The sequence below is a fragment of the Monodelphis domestica genome, chromosome 4, assembly GCF_027887165.1.
Source record: "Monodelphis domestica isolate mMonDom1 chromosome 4, mMonDom1.pri, whole genome shotgun sequence".
In the NCBI taxonomy this organism is placed as follows: domain Eukaryota; kingdom Metazoa; phylum Chordata; class Mammalia; order Didelphimorphia; family Didelphidae; genus Monodelphis; species Monodelphis domestica.
In genome coordinates, this window is record NC_077230.1 from 432,106,149 (window position 1) to 432,117,564 (window position 11,416).

At 40.3% G+C, this 11,416-nt stretch overlaps 1 protein-coding gene across 2 annotated transcripts in view; it reads left to right on the top strand.

The window, feature by feature from the left end:
* The window catches only part of LOC103103694 (zinc finger protein 260-like), a 197,825-nt gene extending 187,784 nt beyond the window's left edge, over positions 1 to 10,041 (top strand). Inside the window, exons 12-13 of one of the 2 annotated variants that reach the window (XR_008918179.1) lie at positions 1,902 to 1,997; positions 3,199 to 10,041. The gene's annotated coding sequence lies outside the window, so the exon portion shown is untranslated. Of the gene's footprint in view, positions 1 to 1,901 lie in introns of both variants that reach the window. The other variant, XR_008918180.1, reaches the window with a different exon arrangement.
* The last annotated feature ends 1,375 nt before the right edge of the window (positions 10,042 to 11,416 follow it).

Sequence of the window (11,416 nt, forward strand, 5' to 3'; positions counted from 1 at the left end):
AGGATTCTTTAAGTAGACCATCATGTCATCCGCAAAGAGTGATAACTTGGTCTCCTCCTTGCCTATTCTGATACCTTCAATTTCTTTATCTTCTCTAATTGCTACTGCTAGTGTTTCTAGTACAATGTCAAATAGTAGAGGTGATAATGGGCATCCTTGTTTCACTCCTGATCTTATTGGGAATGCATCTAGTTTATCCCCGTTGCAGATGATATTAGCTGATGGTTTTAGATATATACTGTTTATTATTTTTAGGAATGACCCTTCTATTCCTATGCTTTCTAGTGTTTTTAATAGGAATGGGTGTTGTATTTTATCAAAGGCTTTTTCTGCATCTATTGAGATAATCATGTGGTTCTTGCTAGTTTGCTTGTTGATGTGGTCAATTATGTGGATGGTTTTCCTAATGTTGAACCAGCCCTGCATCCCTGGTATGAATCCTACTTGATCATGGTGAATGATCCTTCTGATCACTTGCTGGAGTCTTTTTGCTAGTATCCTATTTAAAATTTTTGCATCTATATTCATTAGGGAGATTGGTCTATAGTTTTCTTTCTCTGTTTTTGACCTGCCTGGTTTTGGAATCAGTACCATGTTTGTGTCGTAAAAGGAGTTTGGTAGAACTCCCTCTTTGCTTATTATGTCAAATAGTTTGTATAGTATTGGGGTCAACTGTTCTCTGAATGTTTGATAGAATTCACAGGTGAATCCATCAGGCCCTGGGGATTTTTTCTTAGGAAGTTCTTTGATGGCTTGATGGATTTCAATTTCTGATATGGGATTACAATTATTTTTTAACTTGACCCTTAAAACAAGTTAGGTACTATTGCTGTTGTTATCCCCATTTTACACTTTAGGCAACTGAGGCAAGTTTTCCAGGGGCACACACCTAATAAGTATTTGAGGCCAGATATAAACTGGTGTCTTCTGACATTATGCCTAGTTGTGAGGGTTAAATTTGGGTTTTGAATAAATAATAGAGTTATAAATTCAATGTTGTGGTCACCCAATTCAAAATATTATCTCTAAGCCAGAAAAAAAATTGTTATCAGCTTTATTTTCAAAGAGTTGGAAAATGTGAAAGTGGAAAAATATAGATAAAGAGACATATTCTAATAAGCCTACCAGCCCTTTTCCTGAGAAGCCAGGGTCAGCCCCAGCAGGGCTTCCCCAAGACTCTCTCTTCACATTGATTTCCCAATAATTCGCAGCCAGATGTTCCAGTGATCAGCCAGAATTCCAGTATTGCAGCCTCCTCCAAAGCCAAAGCTGGAATCTCCACAGGAAATTAGAAAATAGAAGCCAGGAAAGGAATTCACAGGACCAATCTCTCCAAATGTGAAGAAGGGAATGAATCCAAGACCATGTTGGTCTCTTTTTAATACCTCTTTTTCCTCATCACTTCCTATCCCTTCTAATGACTTCTCCTTCACTGAAACCAATGTCAGTCTTTCAATTTGCCTAGTACTGCCCCAGGTAGGAGCAGTGGCCTTTGGAGTTGTCATTTACTCTAGTAAGTGACTCTGTGAACTCTCATACTTAATGGTAAGTAGGGATACTTAAACTTCTTGATATGATTAGCTACAAATAGACAAGGGGAAAGTTAATCTTATCTCTATATAGTCCTCCATATTATTACCAGCTGCTTGTAAATCCTAGATGATACAAACTACAGAATGACTGCATCCTTCTATGAAAGTGCAAAAAGATGGAATTTTCTAATTCCAAATTGATTGCATGTTCTCTACCCCACCTAATCCCCAATGTGCTGAACTCTAAATACCATGGAAAGTACCCCAGAGGATTACCTGTGGCCCTTCCTTGCAGTGTTTCCTTTTGTGAGTGAAGTCTAAATAATAAGTTTTTCTTTATTGTCATTCTGTCCTTATTCCTCACACCAGGACTTCTAGTTCCCAGACATTCTTTGATCTCCTCTTTTCAGCATGGGGAAACTGAATGGATTCGAGAGTCAAAGTGCCCAAGAAACTCCTGTCCTGGTGAGAGAAGTAAAAGAATCTATGAGAATTGTTATGATGAGAGATATCTGTGGGTTGTAGTGAAAGGCATTCTAGACTTTGTGGCAGGAAGACTTGATTTTTGATTGTTTTTCAGACACTTTTTAGCATTGAGGGCCTGAGAAAGTAACTGAATATGAGCAGCTTCCCCATCCATAAAATGTGGTTATTGGATTCCATGATCTTTCAGTAAATTCTGGGGAAGTGATTAATCTCTGAACCTTTGAGAAGTCCATTTTTAAGAACTGTGTGTCATGGAAGTCTCTTTCCTGTGTCACAGAAGAACTGAGACCATCCAATATGGGCTCCATCCTGGTGTATCTTCAAATCAAAAGGCATTTATGAAGACATTTTTACAAATAAAGAAGTGCCATCCTATGAAATCTGATGGGATACAATCTGTGATGCCTCCAGTGATTGTTAGAAACAAGGTTGGAAGTCATGATTTGGTGTTAGACATGGCTTCAAATGAAAAAAAGGATAAAATGAAAAGCAACCACTGGGGAAATTCCTTAACTAACTGATATGATGGGAAAGGAAATAATATGAATATTTAGTGTAGGTATTACAAATAGCATAATATGAATGAATCTAAATAGTGTAAAAATAGATGGATATAGTCCTTAAAAAAGACACAGACCAAGAGAAAAGACTAAACCTAATTATTAGCATTTTAAATCATAGATTTTAAAAGAATGACCAGCTGATAGTGCAGTGAAATGCATAAGTACAGAAAAGTAAGACATTGCCTTGAGCACAAGAAAGGCAAAAAGCAGAATCATCAAAAGGTGCTTGAGGAAAGGATTGAGAATGTGATGAAGCACTTCTGTCTAATGCTGAGGACAGCACAGGAAGTCACTGGGTCTCTATTCTAGTCTCAGTTACAGGAGTTCATGTCCCAGTTGTGATGATTAATGAGGATGCTGGGTCTGCCTGTGTGACAGAGGTGTTGTTAGGATTCAGTATGATTGGATGAGAAGCTCTTTGATGCTTAAATCATACTTTGGATGTGAGCTAATGGCATTTCAAGTGATTATTCTGTCCATTTTGGTGTGAAGACTATTTTTGTTACTACAGAGGTACATCATACATGGGTTCCCCTTCTGTTCAATGAAAGGAAGGGGCTATATTTATAGGCATATGGATGTCTCTGTATATATATTTCTATTTCCTTTCATTGCAGAGATCAAGTTTAAAGTGAAGGAGGTGGGTACAAAGTTGAGCATTTTTGCAGAAGAATTTCACCAGGAAAGATCCATAGGTCATGCTTCCTGTGACTTCAATTTGAGAGAAAAATGTGACTCTGATATCAAGGCAGAGAGATATTCAAAGAGTTTCTATGAATTTGATAAAGAAGGAAAGAATATCAGGCAATATTCATTTCTGATTCAGTGTAAGAAAATGAACCCAGGGAAAGTGTTCTCAGTATGGTAAATATGGAGAATCTTCCAATGAACAGATAGAGCTTATTGAGTCTGATGAGAAACCTCCCCAAGTAGAAGCCTATCAATGTACTCACCATGAGATGGTGTTCAGATCCAGTTCAGAGCTCATTCAGCATCAGAAAAGTCATAGTGCAGGAATCCTTTATATACATAATAAAAATGGGAAGACAACCCCAAAGCTAAAGCTCTTGGATAATCAGATACTTCCCACCAGAAAGAAAGCTTGTGAATATAATGAGTTTGGCACAACCTATACTGAGCATTCATCTCTTTCTGACCAACCTCAATTTCAAAGTAGAAAGAAACCATCTGCATGTGATCAGAGTAAGAATCTCTTTGATTGGAAGTCAGTATTTCTTAAAGTTCCAGAGATATTACTAGTGATAATCCTTATCAACGTAATGAATGTGGAATAGCCTTTAGCTACATGTCACTTCTTATGGACCATCAGAGAACCCACACTAGAGAGAAACGTTATGAATGTAAACAGTGTGGAAAGGCTTTTCCATTGAGGGACTCTCTTGCCACACATCAGAGAACCCACACTGGACAGAAGCCTTATGAATGTAAACAGTGCAGAAAGGCTTTCACAGCGTGGAGCTCTCTTGCTTCACATCAGAGAATCCACACTGGAGAGAAACCTTATGAATGTAAACAGTGTGGAAAGGCTTTTACATGGAGGAACTGTCTTGCCAAACATCAGAGAACCCACACTGGAGAGAAGCCTTATGAATGTAAACCGTGTGGAAAGACTTTCACAGAGAGGCGCTCTCTTGCTTCACATTAGAGAATCCATGCTGGAGAGGAGCCTTATGAATGTAAACAATGTGGAAAGGCTTTTTCATGGAAGGGCTCTCTTGTCAAACATCAGAGAATCCACTCTGGAGAGAAACCTAATCAATGTAAACAATGTGGAAAGGCTTTTGCAGAGAGGGACCATTTAGCCAGACATCGGAGAATCCACATTGAAGAGAAACCTTATGAATGTAAAGACTGTGGAAAGGCTTTCACAGGGAGGGCCTCTCTTGCTTCACATCAGAGAATCCATACTGGAGAGAAACCTTATGAATGTAAACAGTGTGGAAAGGCTTTCACATGGAGGCTCCATCTTTCTTCACATCAGAGAATCCACAGTGCAGAAAAACCTTATTAATGTCATTAATGTGGAAAGGCATATAGAAACTGCAACATTATTTGGTATCATAAGAATATTCATACAGGTGTGTAATTTCTAACCATTGATATGTAAATAAGAGAAACAAAGTTTACAAGCCAAAAATAATAAGTTCATTGAGGGCTTGTCTCACAAGAAAGCCAGACTGGTGTAATGTTTAACATTATGAGGTTGTTCATAGCTTAATAACTTTTAAGTGTTTAAAAAAATAAGAAAGAGAAGGAAATGTACCCCCACGGGAAGAGGCTTGGTCCCTGAGGTTTAGAGAGGGAGGGAAGAGAGAGAGGATTAAACCTCCCCTCCCCTTCCTGCAAAGCGGGATTCAGGGAGACAGCAGATGTAATGGGTTGGCTCAGAGAGAGGAGAGGGGATATTGAAGATTTTCCCCCTCCTGCCTTCCCTCCTTAGCTAAAGCTATTCTCCCCAATTTGCTCTTCTCCCCCCTCCACTACTAGAGACCAAAGGATCTCCCCTTGATTCTATTCACTCACACTCTGCTTGGGGATAAGATAACTTTTTTTTAATTATTTTTAAATTTTATAATATTTTATTTGATCATTTGCATGCATTATTCATTAAAGACAAAGATCATTTTCTTTTCCTCCCCCCCAACCCTCATAGCCGATGCGTGATTCCACTGGGTATCACATGTGTTCTTGATTCGAACCCATTGCCATGTTGTTGGTATTTGCATTAGAGTGTTCGTTTAGAGTCTCTCCTCTGTCATGTCCACTCAACCGCTGTAGTCAGGCAGTGTCTTTTCCTTGGTGTTTCTACTCCCACAGTTTGTCCTCTGCTTATGAATAGTGTTTTTTCTCCTAGATCCCTGCAGATTGTTCAGGGACATTACACCGCCACTAATGGAGAAGTCCATTATGTTCGATTATACCACAGTGTATTAGTCTCTGTGTACAATGTTCTCCTGGTTCTGCTCCTCTCGCTCTGCATCACTTCCTGAAGGTCATTCCAGTCTCCATGGAATTCCTCCACTTTATTATTCCTTTTAGCACAATAGTATTCCATCACCAACATATACCACAATTTGTTCAGCCATTCCCCAGTTGATGGGCTTCCCCTCGTTTTCCAATTTTTGACCACCACAAAGAGTGCAGCTATGAATATTCTTGTACAAGTCTTTTTCTCCATTATCTCTTTGGGGTACAGACCCAGCAGTGCTATGGCTGGATCAAAGGGTAGACATTCTTTTATCACCCTTTGGGCATAGTTCCAAATTGCCCTCCAGAATGGTTGGATCAGTTCACAATTCCACCAGCAATGAATTAATGTCCCTACTTTGCCACATCACCTCCAGCATTCATTACTTTCCTTTGCTATCATGCTAGCCAGTCTGCTTGGTGTGAGGTGATACCTCAGAGTTGTTTTGATTTGCATCTCTCTGATTATAAGAGATTTAGAACACTTCTTCATGTGCTTATTAATAGTTTTGATTTTTTTATCTGAAAACTGCCTATCCATGTCCCTTGCCCATTTATCAATTGGAGAATGGCTTGGTTTTTTGTACAATTGATTTAACTCTTTATAAATTTGAGTAATTAAACCTTTGTCAGAGGTTTTTATGAAGATTTTTCCCAATTTGTTGTTTTCCTTCTGATTTTAGTTATATTGGTTTTGTTTGTACAAAAGCTTTTTAATTTGATGTAGTCAAAATTATTTATTTTACATTTTGTGATTCTTTCTATGTCTTGCTTGGTTTTAAAGTCTTTCCCCGCCCAAAGGTCTGACGTGTATACTAGTCTGTGTTTACCCAATTTACTTATGGTTTCCTTCTTTATGGAACAGATAACTTTTAATGTTAACTCAAATCATATAGTACAAAAAGAATAATGTGCAGGGAAGAATTGGAAAAGGAAAGTGGGAAAAGGGGGTCCCTGTCTCTATCTAAACCCTTTTCCTCCCTCCTCGACTTTGGGGGGAACTCTGGCCTTGGCAGCCTGAGCCCCCTGAGAGAAAGTCAGGTTGACTCACCCTGGGCAACAGGAGCTGAGGTAAAGTCTGCTTAGGTTTCTCTTCAGAAAGTCCCTTCAATTGGGAAGTGTTGGGGGGAAAGATTTCCAGTCACCAGCAGGAAAAATGGGTAACCCTTAGGAGAAAATCTTTATCCACCTTCTCTCTTCGACGTCTGAAGACGGAGAGACCCTCACTGCTCTCCTCACCAGAGTCTCAGGAATTTCTACTCTTGGGGCCCCTCCCCCATCGAGGTGATCAATTTTGTATACTCCAGTCTGGCACTTTTTCTGTAGTGCCAGCCTTTATCACAAATCCTCCATTTTCTGTTGTTCATGTGGTGCCACCCTGCCCCACGTCAGTTAATTATCTTTTATGTCTATTCTAATCTATCCATGCTACTTATTGTTCCCATCTAACCTCCCCCCCTCCCAAAATAATAAATCGTGTCCTAATCTGTCTATTTGCTAAATCTAAATTCCTATCTCATGCTAAGACTGAGTTGTGGAAAGAGGGTTAGGATTATGTACCAGCAAAATTTTTACAATATAATAATTTCTTAATACAAAAGTCATTCCTATTGTAATCAATATAAAATTCAAATATTAAGTAAAATTGAACTATCCTATACCTTATATAATGCTAAATCCAATGTAACAACTCATAGCATTTATAGGTATATAGATACATATTAATTTGTATCCAATGAAATCTGATTTATCCTGTCCCTGTTACCTCTCTAATTACAATATTCCCTTTTCCACTCTAAACTACTCTGTCCCTGCCTATTAACGGTTAGCATTTTAACTCTCCTTTCTATCTATATTACTGGATTAGATAATTATTATATATATGTATATGTATATATACAGATGTCTACTATTTTATACATTTACATAGGTCACCTGTTATTTAAATACATATATACATATGTATCTTCAGGTAGTAGAGATTTATTTACACATATTCAAGTTATGGACTGGCCTTATTTACAGCACAGTCCCTAATTGTCAATGTGAAATTTGTTCATATTCTAAATTTGTTGTGATGGATGCATATTTATTCCAATGTATATGTGGATGTACTTCCCTATATGTGAAGTTAATGTGATTGGTGATTAATCTTACATGACCCATTTTCCTGAAGTCTTTGATTCAGAGATCTTTCCAGTTGCCCATGTATCTTCCATCCTTTGGTATTGCTTAAAGTTTGTCACAGGTCCGGGGTGCCTTCTCCTTTACAGGAAACATACTTGCCTGTCGTCTCACCTTGAAAGATGGTCTCAGGTATCTGGAACTACAGGATCGTGCGTGTGTGTAAGATTTACATATACATGCATGTAAGAGTAAATATTTGGGTGCATGTGATTGAAACTGTTATACAGGATGTTTGTGCCATCCACATGAGTGCAAGTGAGATTTTTTTTAATGTAATGTAGGTATATTTCTTAATGTGTGATTTTAAGGCCATTATTCTATTCCTATGTGGTTGATTGTAGAGGTTAATGATATTTTAGTCTAGGCTTAGATTGAAATTTGTATATAGGTTTAATAATTATAAGGGATTTTAAATCCACCCAAATGAACTCCCAGGTTCCACAAGGAACCACTTCTCCTGTGTTTCACAGGCTCCACTAATCCTCCCTGATCTAACTAACCCAAGTTTATACTATCTGTCCTGGGCATTATTCTATTTCGGTTTCACTGTCTCTGTTCAGTGTCTCTATTTCTTCTTGTGTGATTTTGTTGGATTCATGGGCTCTATGTTTATTTATCAAGGGTTGTTCTTGGGGTGTCTGTGTTTGAATAGATTCTTGGACTTCCATTAAGTTGTCTTTTGGTGTGTTATCATGGGCATAGTGATGTTTAACATGAGATCCATGAAGCCAAGAATCTTTTCCTACTACTTTGGTTGATGTAGGAGTGGTGAGAGCTACATTGTATGGACCAATCCATCTGGGCTCTGTGGGTTTGTCTTTGGCAAAATGTTTTATTTATACTTTGTCCCCTGGTCTTATGGTATGTAATCTGAAATCTAGTGGGAGTGGGGGGGGAGGGCCCTCTACATTCCCAATCTGCCCCCAGTGAAATACTGCTGGGCCATACAACAGAATACAGGTGGCACATGCAACTGAGTAGTCATTAGAAAATGTGCCTTGAAAGAGGAATTCAAATTTGTCTCCAGAAGAACGTGTTGCTTGGTGCAGGGAGACAGATGTAGTGCTTTTCAATGGTCCTTTTTCACAATCGTCTTAAGCCTGTAACTCACAAAATCTTCTACCAGGGCTCAAGGATTTGGAGCTGGCAGTAGAGATGCCATTTAGATGGATAACCTGTTAGCCTTTATTTATTGATTTTGAGGGTCCTTCCCTGTCTTCTTAGAGTCAATCCTGGGTAAGGGCTAGGCAATGGGGGTTATGTGACTTGCCCAAGGTCACAACTGTTAGCCTTTAGAAAAATCAAAATAGGTCAAAAGAAGTTCACCTGAGACTAAATTTGGATCCTTACAGATGTCAACAGAATAGGTTGTAGCTGTATCCTTGCAGAGGACAATTCAACAGGTAGGTGAATGGATCCAATATATTAGTAGCATTTTGAAAGAGTTCATGCCAAGAAATACATCTAAGATCAATCTCAAACGTGCCTAGAACCAGCTAACATTTAGAAAACTGGGTAGTACAACAGTTTCTATTAGAAAAATTCAAAGAGAGACCCAGACTCCTTTCAAAATGAATTTTACATCATTGATCCATGAGGATATTTGCCCCACCTAGATGGAGTATCCTTCCTTCCATGATTGTATCGTGTTCTTTGTGTAATGGAATAATTTTTGTAATTCTCCAACATCATTTCTGGTATCGAGTTGATTATTTATAGCACAGGCTTAGTTTTGTCCACAATAGTAGCAACAGCATCCTGTAGAGACCAGCTCTACATCGATTTCTTGTATGGGTTGAAATCATCTATGGAGGGAAGCTGAAGACTGACGAAGTAATGGGTGAAGATGAAGAATGCGAGAGTAAGCCCTAGAAGCAGCAGAGCGGCCAGGAACACTGGGACGAGACTTGAGCGTGGCGTCAGCAGGCTGAGAAAGCGCTGAGCAACCTGCAGTCATTAGAGGCTTCAAGGATGGGTGCTGTGTGATCTCAGTCAAACAACCAGTAATGCAATAGCAGGATGTCCTGGGAAGGAGCTCAGCGATCAGACCTTCCTCCCCGACACTGGCACCGAGCTATCCAGCTGCTTGCTACGTGCAGCTCTTCATGACAAAGAAGCTTGTTAGCCTTCCAGGAGGCAGCTAGTAAGAGCCACCAAATGCAAGTCTCGTCCAGCCTGAGGACTCAGACATCTCTCCATGGTTTGTTTCAACGGAAACCCTTCCCTTTCCCGGTTTTTATTTAGGCGTAAAACATTTTTTTAAATAAAGGCAATTTCAAGCCGTATTTGTGTTTATGAAAGCCTTCTTCAGGCATGCTTTTCTGCAGACTGAATGAACCAGATAAGACACACACACACTCAGTCACACAGATACACACACACTCAGTCACACACACTCAGTCACACACACTCAGTCACACAGATACACACACACTCAGTCACACAGACACACACACTCAGTCACACACACTCAGTCACACAGATACACACTCAGTCACACAGACACACACTCAGTCACACAGATACACACACTCAGTCACACAGATACACACACACAGTCACACAGACACACACTCAGTCACACAGACACACACTTAGTCACACAGATACACACACTCAGTCACACAGACACACACATACTCAGTCACACAGATACACACACACAGTCACACAGACACACACTCAGTCACACACACACACACTCAGTCACACAGATACACACACACTCAGTCACACACACTCAGTCACACAGACACACACACTCAGTCACACACACTCAGTCACACAGATACACACTCAGTCACACAGACACACACTCAGTCACACAGATACACACACTCAGTCACACAGATACACACACAGTCACACACTCAGTCACACAGATACACACACACTCAGTCACACAGACACACACATACACACACTCAGTCACACAGATACACACACACTCAGTCACACAGACACACACACTCAGTCACACAGACACACACACATACACACACTCAGTCACACAGACACACACTCAGTCACACAGATACACACACACTCAGTCACACAGACACACACACTCAGTCACACAGACACACACACATACACACACTCAGTCACACAGACACACACTCAGTCACACAGATACACACATACTCAGTCACACACACTCAGTCACACAGACACATAGTCACACACACTCAGTCACACAGATACACACATACTCAGTCACACACTGTCACACAGACACACACTCACACAGATACACACTCAGTCACACAGATACACACACTAACACACTCAGTCACAAATACACACTAAGTCACACTCACACACACTCACGCTGCCCCACAATGGAAGGTGCCACGGGTCCGTCTCCTAGTCAGGATGGGGGTCACCCTGTTGACTCGATACAAAACCTGCCCTGGGCTTGTCTGGCGCATCCTGGACTGCCTCAGTCTGGCCATCCCCACAACAGGACTAAACGGCAGCCCAGAGCTGAGCACACAGCCAGCCCCAGCTGCCTCTCAGCCTTCTCCCACCTTCCTCCTCCTCTGCCCCTTTCCAATGGCTGCCCCACACTGGAACGTCCTCCCTCCTCCCTGGCCTCTTGGCTTCCTGCCATCTCAGCTCACATCTCACCTCCTGAAAACAAGCTTTGCTGGTCCCTGA